The following is a 13,519-nucleotide window of genomic DNA, read 5'->3' on the forward strand; positions in this document are numbered from 1 at the left end:
TTTAAAAGAGGAAAAAAAAGTGAAAAAGCCAACGGCACGCAGTGTTCCTAAGTGGTCTCCCTCCCAAGTACTGACTGCGCTCGACGCTTCTTAACTTCGGTGATCGGACGAGAACCGGTGTTTTCAGCTTGATATGGCCGTTGCCGAGAGTGCTAGATAATAATTCGAATTTAAATTAAGTGAGACAAATTAACCATCATCTTTTTAAAACAATAACAAAAAGAAAATATGTTTGCTTTTTTCATATCTATTGGAATTTAAAAGAGGAAAAAAAAGTGAAAAAGCCAACGGCACGCAGTGTTCCTAAGTGGTCTCCCTCCCAAGTACTGACTGCGCTCGACGCTGCTTAACTTCGGTGATCGGACGAGAACCGGTGTTTTCAGCTTGATATGGCCGTTGCCGAGAGTGCTAGATAATAATTCGAATTTAAATTAAGTGAGACAAATTAACCATCATCTTTTTAAAACAATAACAAAAAGAAAATATGTTTGCTTTTTTCATATCTATTGGAATTTAAAAGAGGAAAAAAAAGTGAAAAAGCCAACGGCACGCAGTGTTCCTAAGTGGTCTCCCTCCCAAGTACTGACTGCGCTCGACGCTTCTTAACTTCGGTGATCGGACGAGAACCGGTGTTTTCAGCTTGATATGGCCGTTGCCGAGAGTGCTAGATAATAATTCGAATTTAAATTAAGGGAGACAAATTGACCATCTTTTTAAAACAATAACAAAAAGAAAATATGTTTGCTTTTTTCATATCTATAGGAATTTAAAAGAGGAAAAAAAAGTGAAAAAGCCAACGGCACGAAGTGTTCCTTAGTGGTCTCCCTCCCAAGTACTGACTGCGCTCGACGCTGCTTAACTTCGGTGATCGGACGAGAACCGGTGTTTTCAGCGTGACATGGCTGTTGCCGAGAGTGCTATTTAATAATTCGAATTTAATTAACCTTCATCTTTATAAATCAATAAGAAAAAGAAGATTTGTTTGCTTTTTCATATCTCATGGAATTTAAAAGAGGAAATAAAAGTGAAAAAGCCAACGGCACGCAAAGTTTCCAAGTACTGACTGCGCTCGACGCTGCTTAACTTCGGTGATCGGACGAGAACCGGTGTTTTCAGCGTGATATGGCCGTTGCCGAGAGTGCTAGATAGTAATTCGAATTTAAATTAAGTGAGACAAATTAACCATCATCTTTTTAAAACAATAACAAAAAGAAAATATGTTTGCTTTTTTCATATCTATTGGAATTTAAAAGAGGAAAAAAAAAGTGAAAAAGCCAAAGGCACGCAGTGTTCCTAAGTGGTCTCCCTCCCAAGTACTGACTGCGCTCGACGCTGCTTAACTTCGGTGATCAGAGAACCGGTGTTTTCAGCGTGATATGGCCGTTGCCGAGGGTGCTATTTAATAATTCGAATTTAAATTAAGTGAGTCAAATTAACCTTCATCTTTTTAAAACAATAACAAAAAGAAAATATGTTTGCTTTTTTCATATCTATTGGAATTTAAAAGAGGAAAAAAAAAGTGAAAAAGCCAACGGCACGCAGTGTTCCTAAGTGGTCTCCCTCCCAAGTACTGACTGCGCTCGACGCTTCTTAACTTCGGTGATCGGACGAGAACCGGTGTTTTCAGCGTGATATGGCCGTTGCCGAGAGTGCTAGATAATAATTCCAATTTAAATTAAGTGAGACAAATTAACCATCATCTTTTTAAAACAATAACAAAAAGAAAATATGTTTGCTTTTTTCATATCTATTGGAATTTAAAAGAGGAAAAAAAAGTGAAAAAGCCAACGGCACGCAGTGTTCCTAAGTGGTCTCCCTCCCAAGTACTGACTGCGCTCGACACTGCTTAACTTCTGTGATCGGACGAGAACCGGTGTTTTTAGCGTGATATGGCCGTTGCCGAAAGTGCTATTTAATAATTTGAATTTAATTAACCTTCATCTTTATAAATCAATAAGAAAAAGAAGATATGTTTGCTTTTTTCATATCTCATGGAATTTAAAAGAGGAAATAAAAGTGAAAAAGCCAACGGCACGCAAAGTTTCCAAGTACTGACTGCGCTCGACGCTGCTTAACTTCGGTGATCGGACGAGAACCGGTGTTTTCAGCGTGATATGGCCGTTGCCGAGAGTGCTAGATAATAATTCCAATTTAAATTAAGTGAGACAAATTAACCATCATCTTTTTAAAACAATAACAAAAAGAAAATATGTTGGCTTTTTTCATATCTATTGGAATTTAAAAGAGGAAAAAAAAGTGAAAAAGCCAATGGCACGCAGTGTTCCTAAGTGGTCTCCCTCCCAAGTACTGACTGCGCTCGACGCTGCTTAACTTCGGTGATCCGACCAGAACCGGTGTTTTCAGCGTGATATGGCCGTTGCCGAGATTGCCAGATAATAATTCGAATTTAAATTATAGAGACAAATTGACCTTCATCTTTTTAAAACAATAACAAAAAGAAAATATGTTTGCTTTTTTCATATCAATAGGAATTTAAAAGAGGAAAGAAAAGTGAAAAAGCAAACGGCACGCAATGTTCCAAAGTGGTCTCCCTCCCAAGTACTGACTGCGCTCGACGCTGCTTAACTTCGGTGATCGGACGAGAACCTTTGTTTTCAGCGTGATATGGCCGTTGCCGAGAGTGCTAGATAATAATTCGAATTTAAATTAAGTGAGACAAATTAACCTTCATCTTTTTAAAACAATAACAAAAAGAAAATATGTTTGCTTTTTTCATATCTATTGGAATTTAAAAGAGGAAAAAAAAGTGAAAAAGCCAACGGCACGCAGTGTTCCTACGTGGTCTCCCTCCCAAGTACTGACTGCGCTCGACGCTGCTTAACTTCGGTGATCGGACGAGAACCGGTGTTTTTAGCGTGATATGGCCGTTGCCGAAAGTGCTATTTAATAATTTGAATTTAATTAACCTTCATCTTTATAAATCAATAAGAAAAAGAAGATATGTTTGCTTTTTTCATATCTCATGGAATTTAAAAGAGGAAATAAAAGTGAAAAAGCCAATGGCACGCAGTGTTCCTAAGTGGTCTCCCTCCCAAGTACTGACTGCGCTCGACGCTGCTTAACTTCGGTGATCCGACCAGAACCGGTGTTTTCAGCGTGATATGGCCGTTGCCGAGATTGCCAGATAATAATTCGAATTTAAATTATAGAGACAAATTGACCTTCATCTTTTTAAAACAATAACAAAAAGAAAATATGTTTGCTTTTTTCATATCAATAGGAATTTAAAAGAGGAAAGAAAAGTGAAAAAGCAAACGGCACGCAATGTTCCAAAGTGGTCTCCCTCCCAAGTACTGACTGCGCTCGACGCTGCTTAACTTCGGTGATCGGACGAGAACCGGTGTTTTCAGCGTGATATGGCCGTTGCCGAGAGTGCTAGATAATAATTCGAATTTAAATTAAGTGAGACAAATTGACCTTCATCTTTTTAAAACAATAACAAAAAGAAAATATGTTGGCTTTTTTCATATCTATTGGAATTTAAAAGAGGAAAAAAAAGTGAAAAAGCCAACGGCACGCAGTGTTCCTAAGTGGTCTCCCTCCCAAGTACTGACTGCGCTCGACGCTGCTTAACTTCGGTGATCCGACGAGAACCGGTGTTTTCAGCGTGATATGGCCGTTGCCGAGAGTGCCAGATAATAATTCGAATTGAAATTAAGTGAGACAAATTGACCTTCATCTTTTTAAAACAATAACAAAAAGAAAATATGTTTGCCTTTTTCATATCAATAGGAATTTAAAACAGGAAAAAAAAGTGAAAAAGCAAACGGCACGCAGTGTTCCTAAGTGGTCTCCCTCCCAAGTACTGACTGCGCTCGACGCTGCTTAACTTCGGTGATCGGACGAGAACCGGTGTTTTCAGCGTGATATGGCCGTTGCCGAGAGTGCTAGATAATAATTCGAATTTATATTAAGTGAGACAAATTAACCTTCATCTTTTTAAAACAATAACAAAAAGAAAATATGTTTGCTTTTTTCATATCTATTGGAATTTAAAAGAGGAAAAAAAGTGAAAAAGCCAACGGCACGCAGTGTTCCTAAGTGGTCTCCCTCCCAAGTACCGACTGCGCTCGACGCTTCTTAAATTCGGTGATCGGACGAGAACCGGTGTTTTCAGCATGATATGGCCGTTGCCGAGAGTGCTAGATAATAATTCGAATTTAAATTAAGTGAGACAAATTAACCATCAACTTTTTAAAACAATAACAGAAAGAAAATATGTTTGCTTTTTTCATATCCATTGGAATTTAAAAGAGGAAAAAAAAGTGAAAAAGCCAACGGCCGCAGTGTTCCTACGTGGTCTCCCTCCCATGTACTGACTGCGCTCGACGCTGCTTAACTTCGGTGATCGGACGAGAACCGGTGTTTTTAGCGTGATATGGCCGTTGCCGAAAGTGCTATTTAATAATTTGAATTTAATTAACCTTCATCTTTATAAATCAATAAGAAAAAAAAGATATGTTTGCTGTTTTCATATCTCATGGAATTTAAAAGAGGAAATAAAAGTGAAAAAGCCAACGGCACGCAAAGTTTCCAAGTACTGACTGCGCTCGACGCTGCTTAACTTCGGTGATCGGACGAGAACCGGTGTTTTCAGCGTGATATGGCCGTTGCCGAGAGTGCTAGATAATAATTCGAATTTAAATTAAGTGAGACAAATTAACCATCATCTTTTTAAAACAATAACAAAAAGAAAATATGTTGGCTTTTTTCATATCTATTGGAATTTAAAAGAGGAAAAAAAAAGTGAAAAAGCCAACGGCACGCAGTGTTCCTAAGTGGTCTCCCTCCCAAGTACTGACTGCGCTCGACGCTGCTTAACTTCGGTGATCCGACGAGAACCGGTGTTTTCAGCGTGATATGGCCGTTACCGAGAGTGCTATTTAATAATTCGAATTTAAATTAAGTGAGACAAATTAACCTTCATCTTTTTAAAACAATAACAAAAAGAAAATATGTTGGCTTTTTTCATATCTATAGGAATTTAAAAGAGGAAAAAAAGTGAAAAAGCCAACGGCACGCAGTGTTCCTAAGTGGTCTCCCTCCCAAGTACTGACTGCGCTCGACGCTGCTTAACTTCGGTGATCGGACGAGAACCGGTATTTTCAGCGTGATATGGCCGTTGCCGAGAGTGCTATTTAATAATTCGAATTTAATTAACCTTCATCTTTATAAATCAATAAGAAAAAGAAGATATGTTTGCTTTTTTCATATCTCATGGAATTTAAAAGAGGAAATAAAAGTGAAAAAGCCAACGGCACGCAAAGTTTCCAAGTACTGACTGCGCTCGACGCTGCTTAACTTCGGTGATCGGACGAGAACCGGTGTTTTCAGCGTGATATGGCCGTTGCCGAGAGTGCTAGATACTAATTCGAATTTAACTTAAGTGAGACAAATTAACCATCATCTTTTTAAAACAATAACAAAAAGAAAATATGTTTGCTTTTTTCATATCTATTGGAATTTAAAAGAGGAAAAAAAGTGAAAAAGCCAACGGCACGCAGTGTTCCTAAGTGGTCTCCCTCCCAAGTACTGACTGCGCTCGACGCTGCTTAACTTCGGTGATCGGACGAGAACCGGTGTTTTCAGCGTGATATGGCCGTTGCCGAGAGTGCTATTTAATAATTTGAATTTAAAAACCTTGATCTTTATAAAACAATAACAAAAAGAAGATATGTTTGCTTTTTTCATATCTGATGGAATTTAAAAGAGGAAATAAAAGTGAAAAAGGCAACGGCACGCAGAGTTTCCAAGTACTGACTGCGCTCGACGCTGCTTAACTTCGGTGATCGGACGAGAACCGGTGTCTTCAGCGTGATATGGCCGTTGCCGAGAGTGCTAGATAATAATTCGAATTTAAATTAAGTGAGACAAATTAACCTTCATCTTTTTAAAACAATAACAAAAAGAAAATATGTTTCCTTTTTTCATATCTATTGGAATTTAAAAGAGGAAAAAAAGTGAAAAAGCCAACGGCACGCAGTGTTCCTAAGTGGTCTCCCTCCCAAGTACTGACTGCGCTCGACGCTTCTTAACTTCGGTGATCGGACGAGAACTGGTGTTTTCAGCGTGATATGGCCGTTGACGAGAGTGCTATTTAATAATTCGAATTTAAATTAAGTGAGACAAATTAACCATCATCTTTTTAAAACAATAACAAAAAGAAAATATGTTTGCTTTTTTCATATCTATTGGAATTTAAAAGAGGAAAAAAAGTGAAAAAGCCAACGGCACGCAGTGTTCCTAAGCGGTCTCCCTCCCAAGTACTGACTGCGCTCGACGCTGCTTAACTTCGGTGATCGGACGAGAACCGGTGTTTTCAGCGTGATATGGCCGTTGCCGAGAGTGCTATTTAATAATTCGAATTTAAATTAAGTGAGACAAATTTACCTTCATCTTTTTAATACAATAACAAAAAGAAAATATGTTGGCTTTTTTCATATCTATAGGAATTTAAAAGAGGAAAAAAAAGTGAAAAATCCAACGGCACGCAAAGTTTCCAAGTACTGACTGCGCTCGACGCTGCTTAACTTCGGTGATCGGACGAGAACCGGTTTTTTCAGCGTGATATGGCCGTTGCCGAGAGTGCTATTTAATAATTCGAAATTAATAAACCTTCATCTTTATAAATCAATAATAAAAAGAAGATATGTTTGCTTTTTTCATATATCATGGAATTTAAAAGAGGAAATAAAAGTGAAAAAGCCAACGGCACGCAAAGTTTCCAAGTACTGACTGCGCTCGACGCTGCTTAACTTCGGTGATCGGACGAGAACCGGTGTTTTAAGCGTGATATGGCCGTTGCCGAGAGTGCTATTTAATAATTCGAATTTAAATTAAGTGAGACAAATTAACCATCATCTTTTTAAAACAATAACAAAAAGAAAATATGTTTGCTTTTTTCATATCTAGTGGAATTTAAAAGAGGAAAAAAAAGTGAAAAAGCCAACGGCACGCAGTGTTTCTAAGTGGTCTCCCTCCCAAGTACTGACTGCGCTCGCCGATGCTTAACTTCGGTGATCTGACGAGATCTGGTGTTTTCAGCGTGATATGGCCGTTGCCGAGAGTGCTAGATAATAATTCGAATTTAAATTAAGTGAGACAAATTGACCTTCATCTTTTTAAAACAATAACAAAAAAAAAATATGTTTGCTTTTTTCATATCTATAGGAATTTAAAAGAGGAAAAAAAGTGAAAAAGCCAACGGCACGCAGTGTTCCTAAGTGGTCTCCCTCCCAAGTACTGACTGCGCTCGACGCTGCTTAACTTCGGTGATCGGACGAGAACCGGTGTTTTCAGCGTGATATGGCCGTTGCCGAGAGTGCTATTTAATAATTCGAAATTAATAAACCTTCATCTTTATAAATCAATAATAAAAAAAGAAGTTATGTTTGCTTTTTTCATATCTCATGGAATTTAAAAGAGGAAATAAAAGTGAAAAAGCCAACGGCACGCAAAGTTTCCAAGTACTGACTGCGCTCGACGCTGCTTAACTTCGGTGATCGGACGAGAACCGGTGTTTTCAGCGTGATATGGCCGTTGCCGAGAGTGCTATTTAATAATTCGAATTTAAATTAAGTGAGACAAATTAACCATCATCTTTTAAAACAATAACAAAAAGAAAATATGTTTGCTTTTTTCATATCTAGTGGAATTTAAAAGAGGAAAAAAAAGTGAAAAAGCCAACGGCACGCAGTGTTCCTAAGTGGTCTCCCTCCCAAGTACTGACTGCGCTCGACGCTTCTTAACTTCGGTGATCGGACGAGAACTGGTGTTTTCAGCGTGATATGGCCGTTGACGAGAGTGCTATTTAATAATTCGAATTTAAATTAAGTGAGACAAATTAACCATCATCTTTTTAAAACAATAACAAAAAGAAAATATGTTTGCTTTTTTCATATCTATTGGAATTTAAAAGAGGAAAAAAAGTGAAAAAGCCAACGGCACGCAGTGTTCCTAAGCGGTCTCCCTCCCAAGTACTGACTGCGCTCGACGCTGCTTAACTTCGGTGATCGGACGAGAACCGGTGTTTTCAGCGTGATATGGCCGTTGCCGAGAGTGCTATTTAATAATTCGAATTTAAATTAAGTGAGACAAATTTACCTTCATCTTTTTAATACAATAACAAAAAGAAAATATGTTGGCTTTTTTCATATCTATAGGAATTTAAAAGAGGAAAAAAAAGTGAAAAATCCAACGGCACGCAAAGTTTCCAAGTACTGACTGCGCTCGACGCTGCTTAACTTCGGTGATCGGACGAGAACCGGTTTTTTCAGCGTGATATGGCCGTTGCCGAGAGTGCTATTTAATAATTCGAAATTAATAAACCTTCATCTTTATAAATCAATAATAAAAAGAAGATATGTTTGCTTTTTTCATATATCATGGAATTTAAAAGAGGAAATAAAAGTGAAAAAGCCAACGGCACGCAAAGTTTCCAAGTACTGACTGCGCTCGACGCTGCTTAACTTCGGTGATCGGACGAGAACCGGTGTTTTAAGCGTGATATGGCCGTTGCCGAGAGTGCTATTTAATAATTCGAATTTAAATTAAGTGAGACAAATTAACCATCATCTTTTTAAAACAATAACAAAAAGAAAATATGTTTGCTTTTTTCATATCTAGTGGAATTTAAAAGAGGAAAAAAAAGTGAAAAAGCCAACGGCACGCAGTGTTTCTAAGTGGTCTCCCTCCCAAGTACTGACTGCGCTCGCCGATGCTTAACTTCGGTGATCTGACGAGATCTGGTGTTTTCAGCGTGATATGGCCGTTGCCGAGAGTGCTAGATAATAATTCGAATTTAAATTAAGTGAGACAAATTGACCTTCATCTTTTTAAAACAATAACAAAAAAAAAATATGTTTGCTTTTTTCATATCTATAGGAATTTAAAAGAGGAAAAAAAGTGAAAAAGCCAACGGCACGCAGTGTTCCTAAGTGGTCTCCCTCCCAAGTACTGACTGCGCTCGACGCTGCTTAACTTCGGTGATCGGACGAGAACCGGTGTTTTCAGCGTGATATGGCCGTTGCCGAGAGTGCTATTTAATAATTCGAAATTAATAAACCTTCATCTTTATAAATCAATAATAAAAAAAGAAGTTATGTTTGCTTTTTTCATATCTCATGGAATTTAAAAGAGGAAATAAAAGTGAAAAAGCCAACGGCACGCAAAGTTTCCAAGTACTGACTGCGCTCGACGCTGCTTAACTTCGGTGATCGGACGAGAACCGGTGTTTTCAGCGTGATATGGCCGTTGCCGAGAGTGCTATTTAATAATTCGAATTTAAATTAAGTGAGACAAATTAACCATCATCTTTTAAAACAATAACAAAAAGAAAATATGTTTGCTTTTTTCATATCTAGTGGAATTTAAAAGAGGAAAAAAAAGTGAAAAAGCCAACGGCACGCAGTGTTTCTAAGTGGTCTCCCTCCCAAGTACTGACTGCGCTCGCCGATGCTTAACTTCGGTGATCTGACGAGATCTGGTGTTTTCAGCGTGATATGGCTGTTGCCGAGAGTGCTAGATAATAATTCGAATTTAAATTAAGTGAGACAAATTAACCATCATCTTTTTAAAACAATAACAAAAAGAAAATATGTTTGCTTTTTTCATATCCATTGGAATTTAAAAGAGGAAAAAAAGTGAAAAAGCCAACGGCCGCAGTGTTCCTACGTGGTCTCCCTCCCATGTACTGACTGCGCTCGACGCTGCTTAACTTCGGTGATCGGACGAGAACCGGTGTTTTCAGCGTGATATGGCCGTTGCCGAGAGTGCTATTTAATAATTCGAATTTAAATTAAGTGAGACAAATTTACCTTCATCTTTTTAATACAATAACAAAAAGAAAATATGTTGGCTTTTTCATATCTATAGGAATTTAAAAGAGGAAAAAAAAGTGAAAAAGCCAAAGGCACGCAAAGTTTCCAAGTACTGACTGCGCTCGACGCTGCTTAACTTCGGTGATCGGACGAGAACCGGTGTTTTCAGCGTGATATTGCCGTTGCCGAGAGTGCTATTTAATAATTCGAAATTAATAAACCTTCATCTTTATAAATCAATAATAAAAAGAAGATATGTTTGCTTTTTTCATATCTCGTGGAATTTAAAAGAGGAAATAAAAGTGAAAAAGCCAACGGTACGACAAGTTTCCAAGTACTGACTGCGCTCGACGCTGCTTAACTTCGGTGATCGGCCGAGAACCGGTGTTTTCAGCGTGATATGGCCGTTGCCGAGAGTGCTATTTAATAATTCGAATTTAAATTAAGTGAGACAAATTAACCATCATCTTTTTAAAACAATAACAAAAAGAAAATATGTTTGCTTTTTTCATTTCTAGTGGAATTTAAAAGAGGAAAAAAAAGTGAAAAAGCCAACGGCACGCAGTGTTTCTAAGTGGTCTCCCTCCCAAGTACTGACTGCTCTCGCCGATGCTTAACTTCGGTGATCTGACGAGATCTGGTGTTTTCAGCGTGATATGGCCGTTGCCGAGAGTGCTATTTAATAATTCGAATTTAAATTAAGTGAGACAAATTAATATTCATCTTCTTAAAACAATAACAAAAAGAAAATATGTTGGCTTTTTTCATATCTATTGGAATTTAAAAGAGGAAAAAAAAGTGAAAAAGCCAACGGCACGCAAAGTTTCCAAGTACTGACTGCGCTCGACGCTGCTTAACTTCGGTGATCGGACGAGAACCGGTGTTTTCAGCGTGATATGGCCATTGCCGAGAGTGCTAGATAATAATTCGAATTTAAATTAAGTGAGACAAATTAACCATCATCTTTTTAAAACAATAACAAAAAGAAAATATGTTGGCTTTTTTCATATCTATTGGAATTTAAAAGAGGAAAAAAAAAGTGAAAAAGCCAACGGCACGCAGTGTTCCTAAGTGGTCTCCCTCCCAAGTACTGACTGCGCTCGACGCTGCTTAACTTCGGTGATCCGACGAGAACCGGTGTTTTCAGCGTGATATGGCCGTTGCCGAGAGTGTCAGATAATAATTCGAATTTAAATTAAGTGAGACAAATTAACCTTCATCTTTTTAAAACAATAACAAAAAGAAAATATGTTTGCTTTTTTCATATCTATTGGAATTTAAAAGAGGAAAAAAAAGTGAAAAACCCAACGGCACGCAGTGTTCCTAAGTGGTCTCCCTCCCAAGTACTGACTGCGCTCGACGCTGCTTAACTTCGGTGATCGGACGAGAACCGGTGTTTTTATCGTGATATGGCCGTTGCCGAGATTGCTATTTAATAATTTGAATTTAATTAACCTTCATCTTTATAAATCAATAAGAAAAAGAAGATATGTTTGCTTTTTTCATATCTCATGGAATTTAAAAGAGGAAATAAAAGTGAAAAAGCCAACGGCACGCAAAGTTTCCAAGTACTGACTGCGCTCGACGCTGCTTAACTTCGGTGATCGGACGAGAACTGGTGTTTTCAGCGTGATATTGCCGTTGCCGAGAGTGCTATTTAATAATTCGAAATTAATAAACCTTCATCTTTATAAATCAATAATAAAAAGAAGATATGTTTGCTTTTTTCATATCTCGTGGAATTTAAAAGAGGAAATAAAAGTGAAAAAGCCAACGGTACGCAAAGTTTCCAAGAACTGACTGCGCTCGACGCTGCTTAACTTCGGTGATCGGACGAGAACCGGTGTTTTCAGCGTGATATGGCCGTTGCCGAGAGTGCTATTTAATAATTCGAATTTAAATTAAGTGAGACAAATTAACCATCATCTTTTTAAAACAATAACAAAAAGAAAATATGTTTGCTTTTTTCATTTCTAGTGGAATTTAAAAGAGGAAAAAAAAGTGAAAAAGCCAACGGCACGCAGTGTTTCTAAGTGGTCTCCCTCCCAAGTACTGACTGCGCTCGCCGATGCTTAACTTCGGTGATCTGACGAGATCTGGTGTTTTCAGCGTGATATGGCCGTTGCCGAGAGTGCTATTTAATAATTCGAATTTAAATTAAGTGAGACAAATTAATATTCATCTTCTTAAAACAATAACAAAAAGAAAATATGTTGGCTTTTTTCATATCTATTGGAATTTAAAAGAGGAAAAAAAAGTGAAAAAGCCAACGGCACTTAGCGTTCCTAAGTGGTCTCCCTCCCAAGTACTGACTGCGCTCGACGCTGCTTAACTTCGGTGATCCGACGAGAACCGGTGTTTTTAGCGTGATATGGCCGTTGCCGAGAGTGCTAGATAATAATTCGAATTTAAATTAAGTGAGACAAATTAACCTTCATCTTTTTAAAACAATAACAAAAAGAAAATATGTTGGCTTTTTTCATATCTATTGGAATTTAAAAGAGGAAAAAAAAGTGAAAAAGCCAACGGCACGCAGTGTTCCTAAGTGGTCTCCCTCCCAAGTACTGACTGCGCTCGACGCTGCTTAACTTCGGTGATCGGACGAGAACCGGTGTTTTCAGCGTGATATGGCCGTTGCCGAGAGTGCTATTTAATAATTCGAATTTAAATTAAGTGAGACAAATTAACCTTCATCTTTTTAAAACAATAACAAAAAGAAAATATGTTTGCTTTTTTCATATCTATTGGAATTTAAAAGAGGAAAAAAAGTGAAAAAGCCAACGGCACGCAGTGTTCCTAAGTGGTCTCCCTCCCAAGTACTGACTGCGCTCGACGCTGCTTAACTTCGGGGATCGGACGAGAACCGGTGTTTTCAGCGTGATATGGCCGTTGCGGAGAGTGCTATTTAATAATTCGAATTTAAATTAAGTGAGACAAATTAATATTCATCTTCTTAAAACAATAACAAAAAGAAAATATGTTGGCTTTTTTCATATCTATTGGAATTTAAAAGAGGAAAAAAAAGTGAAAAAGCCAACGGCACTTAGCGTTCCTAAGTGGTCTCCCTCCCAAGTACTGACTGCGCTCGACGCTGCTTAACTTCGGTGATCCGACGAGAACCGGTGTTTTTAGCGTGATATGGCCGTTGCCGAGAGTGCTAGATAATAATTCGAATTTAAATTAAGTGAGACAAATTAACCTTCATCTTTTTAAAACAATAACAAAAAGAAAATATGTTGGCTTTTTTCATATCTTTTGGAATTTAAAAGAGGAAAAAAAAGTGAAAAAGCCAACGGCACGCAGTGTTCCTAAGTGGTCTCCCTCCCAAGTACTGACTGCGCTCGACGCTGCTTAACTTCGGTGATCGGACGAGAACCGGTGTTTTCAGCGTGATATGGCCGTTGCCGAGAGTGCTATTTAATAATTCGAATTTAAATTAAGTGAGACAAATTAACCTTCATCTTTTTAAAACAATAACAAAAAGAAAATATGTTTGCTTTTTTCATATCTATTGGAATTTAAAAGAGGAAAAAAAGTGAAAAAGCCAACGGCACGCAGTGTTCCTAAGTGGTCTCCCTCCCAAGTACTGACTGCGCTCGACGCTGCTTAACTTCGGGGATCGGACGAGAACCGGTGTTTTCAGCGTGATATGGCCGTTGCCGAGAGTGCTATTTAATAAT

The 13,519-nt window shown here is 38.1% G+C and overlaps 16 non-coding genes and 33 pseudogenes across 16 annotated transcripts; all 49 read right to left on the reverse strand.

Moving 5' to 3' along the window:
• Positions 1 to 26: 26 nt before the first annotated feature.
• Positions 27 to 145, reverse strand: LOC149581285 (5S ribosomal RNA; annotated as a pseudogene).
• A 137-nt stretch (positions 146 to 282) lies between these two features.
• On the reverse strand, positions 283 to 401 carry LOC149581286 (5S ribosomal RNA). The gene has a single exon (XR_016381046.1). It is a non-coding gene; the product is annotated as a 5S ribosomal RNA (ribosomal RNA).
• Positions 402 to 538: 137 nt separating this feature from the next.
• LOC149581287 (5S ribosomal RNA) lies at positions 539 to 657 on the reverse strand (annotated as a pseudogene).
• A 134-nt stretch (positions 658 to 791) lies between these two features.
• On the reverse strand, positions 792 to 910 carry LOC149581288 (5S ribosomal RNA; annotated as a pseudogene).
• Positions 911 to 1,031: 121 nt separating this feature from the next.
• Positions 1,032 to 1,134, reverse strand: LOC149581289 (5S ribosomal RNA; annotated as a pseudogene).
• Positions 1,135 to 1,272: 138 nt separating this feature from the next.
• Positions 1,273 to 1,388, reverse strand: LOC149581290 (5S ribosomal RNA; annotated as a pseudogene).
• Positions 1,389 to 1,526: 138 nt separating this feature from the next.
• On the reverse strand, positions 1,527 to 1,645 carry LOC149581291 (5S ribosomal RNA). Its single transcript, XR_016381119.1, has one exon. It is a non-coding gene; the product is annotated as a 5S ribosomal RNA (ribosomal RNA).
• A 137-nt stretch (positions 1,646 to 1,782) lies between these two features.
• LOC149581292 (5S ribosomal RNA) lies at positions 1,783 to 1,901 on the reverse strand (annotated as a pseudogene).
• A 122-nt stretch (positions 1,902 to 2,023) lies between these two features.
• Positions 2,024 to 2,126, reverse strand: LOC149581293 (5S ribosomal RNA; annotated as a pseudogene).
• Positions 2,127 to 2,263: 137 nt separating this feature from the next.
• On the reverse strand, positions 2,264 to 2,382 carry LOC149581294 (5S ribosomal RNA; annotated as a pseudogene).
• Positions 2,383 to 2,518: 136 nt separating this feature from the next.
• Positions 2,519 to 2,637, reverse strand: LOC149581295 (5S ribosomal RNA; annotated as a pseudogene).
• Positions 2,638 to 2,774: 137 nt separating this feature from the next.
• Positions 2,775 to 2,893, reverse strand: LOC149581296 (5S ribosomal RNA). The gene has a single exon (XR_016381066.1). It is a non-coding gene; the product is annotated as a 5S ribosomal RNA (ribosomal RNA).
• A 122-nt stretch (positions 2,894 to 3,015) lies between these two features.
• Positions 3,016 to 3,134, reverse strand: LOC149581297 (5S ribosomal RNA; annotated as a pseudogene).
• A 136-nt stretch (positions 3,135 to 3,270) lies between these two features.
• Positions 3,271 to 3,389, reverse strand: LOC149581298 (5S ribosomal RNA; annotated as a pseudogene).
• A 137-nt stretch (positions 3,390 to 3,526) lies between these two features.
• LOC149581299 (5S ribosomal RNA) lies at positions 3,527 to 3,645 on the reverse strand. Its single transcript, XR_016380993.1, has one exon. It is a non-coding gene; the product is annotated as a 5S ribosomal RNA (ribosomal RNA).
• Positions 3,646 to 3,782: 137 nt separating this feature from the next.
• On the reverse strand, positions 3,783 to 3,901 carry LOC149581300 (5S ribosomal RNA). Its single transcript, XR_016381083.1, has one exon. It is a non-coding gene; the product is annotated as a 5S ribosomal RNA (ribosomal RNA).
• A 136-nt stretch (positions 3,902 to 4,037) lies between these two features.
• Positions 4,038 to 4,156, reverse strand: LOC149581301 (5S ribosomal RNA; annotated as a pseudogene).
• Positions 4,157 to 4,293: 137 nt separating this feature from the next.
• Positions 4,294 to 4,411, reverse strand: LOC149581302 (5S ribosomal RNA; annotated as a pseudogene).
• Positions 4,412 to 4,533: 122 nt separating this feature from the next.
• LOC149581303 (5S ribosomal RNA) lies at positions 4,534 to 4,636 on the reverse strand (annotated as a pseudogene).
• Positions 4,637 to 4,774: 138 nt separating this feature from the next.
• Positions 4,775 to 4,893, reverse strand: LOC149581304 (5S ribosomal RNA). Its single transcript, XR_016381143.1, has one exon. It is a non-coding gene; the product is annotated as a 5S ribosomal RNA (ribosomal RNA).
• A 136-nt stretch (positions 4,894 to 5,029) lies between these two features.
• Positions 5,030 to 5,148, reverse strand: LOC149581305 (5S ribosomal RNA). Its single transcript, XR_016380947.1, has one exon. It is a non-coding gene; the product is annotated as a 5S ribosomal RNA (ribosomal RNA).
• Positions 5,149 to 5,270: 122 nt separating this feature from the next.
• Positions 5,271 to 5,373, reverse strand: LOC149581306 (5S ribosomal RNA; annotated as a pseudogene).
• A 136-nt stretch (positions 5,374 to 5,509) lies between these two features.
• LOC149581307 (5S ribosomal RNA) lies at positions 5,510 to 5,628 on the reverse strand. Its single transcript, XR_016381156.1, has one exon. It is a non-coding gene; the product is annotated as a 5S ribosomal RNA (ribosomal RNA).
• Positions 5,629 to 5,749: 121 nt separating this feature from the next.
• LOC149581308 (5S ribosomal RNA) lies at positions 5,750 to 5,852 on the reverse strand (annotated as a pseudogene).
• Positions 5,853 to 5,988: 136 nt separating this feature from the next.
• LOC149581309 (5S ribosomal RNA) lies at positions 5,989 to 6,107 on the reverse strand (annotated as a pseudogene).
• A 136-nt stretch (positions 6,108 to 6,243) lies between these two features.
• On the reverse strand, positions 6,244 to 6,362 carry LOC149581310 (5S ribosomal RNA). Its single transcript, XR_016380806.1, has one exon. It is a non-coding gene; the product is annotated as a 5S ribosomal RNA (ribosomal RNA).
• A 362-nt stretch (positions 6,363 to 6,724) lies between these two features.
• LOC149581311 (5S ribosomal RNA) lies at positions 6,725 to 6,827 on the reverse strand (annotated as a pseudogene).
• Positions 6,828 to 6,964: 137 nt separating this feature from the next.
• On the reverse strand, positions 6,965 to 7,083 carry LOC149581312 (5S ribosomal RNA; annotated as a pseudogene).
• A 136-nt stretch (positions 7,084 to 7,219) lies between these two features.
• Positions 7,220 to 7,338, reverse strand: LOC149581313 (5S ribosomal RNA). Its single transcript, XR_016381157.1, has one exon. It is a non-coding gene; the product is annotated as a 5S ribosomal RNA (ribosomal RNA).
• A 124-nt stretch (positions 7,339 to 7,462) lies between these two features.
• On the reverse strand, positions 7,463 to 7,565 carry LOC149581314 (5S ribosomal RNA; annotated as a pseudogene).
• Positions 7,566 to 7,701: 136 nt separating this feature from the next.
• Positions 7,702 to 7,820, reverse strand: LOC149581315 (5S ribosomal RNA; annotated as a pseudogene).
• A 136-nt stretch (positions 7,821 to 7,956) lies between these two features.
• Positions 7,957 to 8,075, reverse strand: LOC149581316 (5S ribosomal RNA). Its single transcript, XR_016380807.1, has one exon. It is a non-coding gene; the product is annotated as a 5S ribosomal RNA (ribosomal RNA).
• A 362-nt stretch (positions 8,076 to 8,437) lies between these two features.
• Positions 8,438 to 8,540, reverse strand: LOC149581317 (5S ribosomal RNA; annotated as a pseudogene).
• A 137-nt stretch (positions 8,541 to 8,677) lies between these two features.
• LOC149581318 (5S ribosomal RNA) lies at positions 8,678 to 8,796 on the reverse strand (annotated as a pseudogene).
• Positions 8,797 to 8,932: 136 nt separating this feature from the next.
• Positions 8,933 to 9,051, reverse strand: LOC149581319 (5S ribosomal RNA). Its single transcript, XR_016381159.1, has one exon. It is a non-coding gene; the product is annotated as a 5S ribosomal RNA (ribosomal RNA).
• Positions 9,052 to 9,175: 124 nt separating this feature from the next.
• On the reverse strand, positions 9,176 to 9,278 carry LOC149581320 (5S ribosomal RNA; annotated as a pseudogene).
• Positions 9,279 to 9,414: 136 nt separating this feature from the next.
• Positions 9,415 to 9,533, reverse strand: LOC149581321 (5S ribosomal RNA; annotated as a pseudogene).
• Positions 9,534 to 9,669: 136 nt separating this feature from the next.
• On the reverse strand, positions 9,670 to 9,787 carry LOC149581322 (5S ribosomal RNA; annotated as a pseudogene).
• Positions 9,788 to 10,388: 601 nt separating this feature from the next.
• On the reverse strand, positions 10,389 to 10,507 carry LOC149581323 (5S ribosomal RNA; annotated as a pseudogene).
• A 137-nt stretch (positions 10,508 to 10,644) lies between these two features.
• Positions 10,645 to 10,747, reverse strand: LOC149581324 (5S ribosomal RNA; annotated as a pseudogene).
• A 138-nt stretch (positions 10,748 to 10,885) lies between these two features.
• Positions 10,886 to 11,004, reverse strand: LOC149581325 (5S ribosomal RNA). Its single transcript, XR_016380994.1, has one exon. It is a non-coding gene; the product is annotated as a 5S ribosomal RNA (ribosomal RNA).
• Positions 11,005 to 11,141: 137 nt separating this feature from the next.
• LOC149581326 (5S ribosomal RNA) lies at positions 11,142 to 11,260 on the reverse strand (annotated as a pseudogene).
• Positions 11,261 to 11,847: 587 nt separating this feature from the next.
• Positions 11,848 to 11,966, reverse strand: LOC149581327 (5S ribosomal RNA; annotated as a pseudogene).
• A 137-nt stretch (positions 11,967 to 12,103) lies between these two features.
• Positions 12,104 to 12,222, reverse strand: LOC149581328 (5S ribosomal RNA; annotated as a pseudogene).
• Positions 12,223 to 12,359: 137 nt separating this feature from the next.
• Positions 12,360 to 12,478, reverse strand: LOC149581329 (5S ribosomal RNA). The gene has a single exon (XR_016381160.1). It is a non-coding gene; the product is annotated as a 5S ribosomal RNA (ribosomal RNA).
• Positions 12,479 to 12,614: 136 nt separating this feature from the next.
• Positions 12,615 to 12,733, reverse strand: LOC149581330 (5S ribosomal RNA; annotated as a pseudogene).
• Positions 12,734 to 12,870: 137 nt separating this feature from the next.
• Positions 12,871 to 12,989, reverse strand: LOC149581331 (5S ribosomal RNA; annotated as a pseudogene).
• A 137-nt stretch (positions 12,990 to 13,126) lies between these two features.
• LOC149581332 (5S ribosomal RNA) lies at positions 13,127 to 13,245 on the reverse strand. The gene has a single exon (XR_016381161.1). It is a non-coding gene; the product is annotated as a 5S ribosomal RNA (ribosomal RNA).
• Positions 13,246 to 13,381: 136 nt separating this feature from the next.
• Positions 13,382 to 13,500, reverse strand: LOC149581333 (5S ribosomal RNA). The gene has a single exon (XR_016381097.1). It is a non-coding gene; the product is annotated as a 5S ribosomal RNA (ribosomal RNA).
• Positions 13,501 to 13,519: the final 19 nt, after the last annotated feature.

This window comes from Phalangium opilio, unplaced genomic scaffold (assembly GCF_054372755.1).
Source record: "Phalangium opilio isolate 3A_F unplaced genomic scaffold, DU_Popi_V2 ptg007730c_1, whole genome shotgun sequence".
NCBI classification, from domain to species: Eukaryota; Metazoa; Arthropoda; class Arachnida; order Opiliones; family Phalangiidae; genus Phalangium; species Phalangium opilio.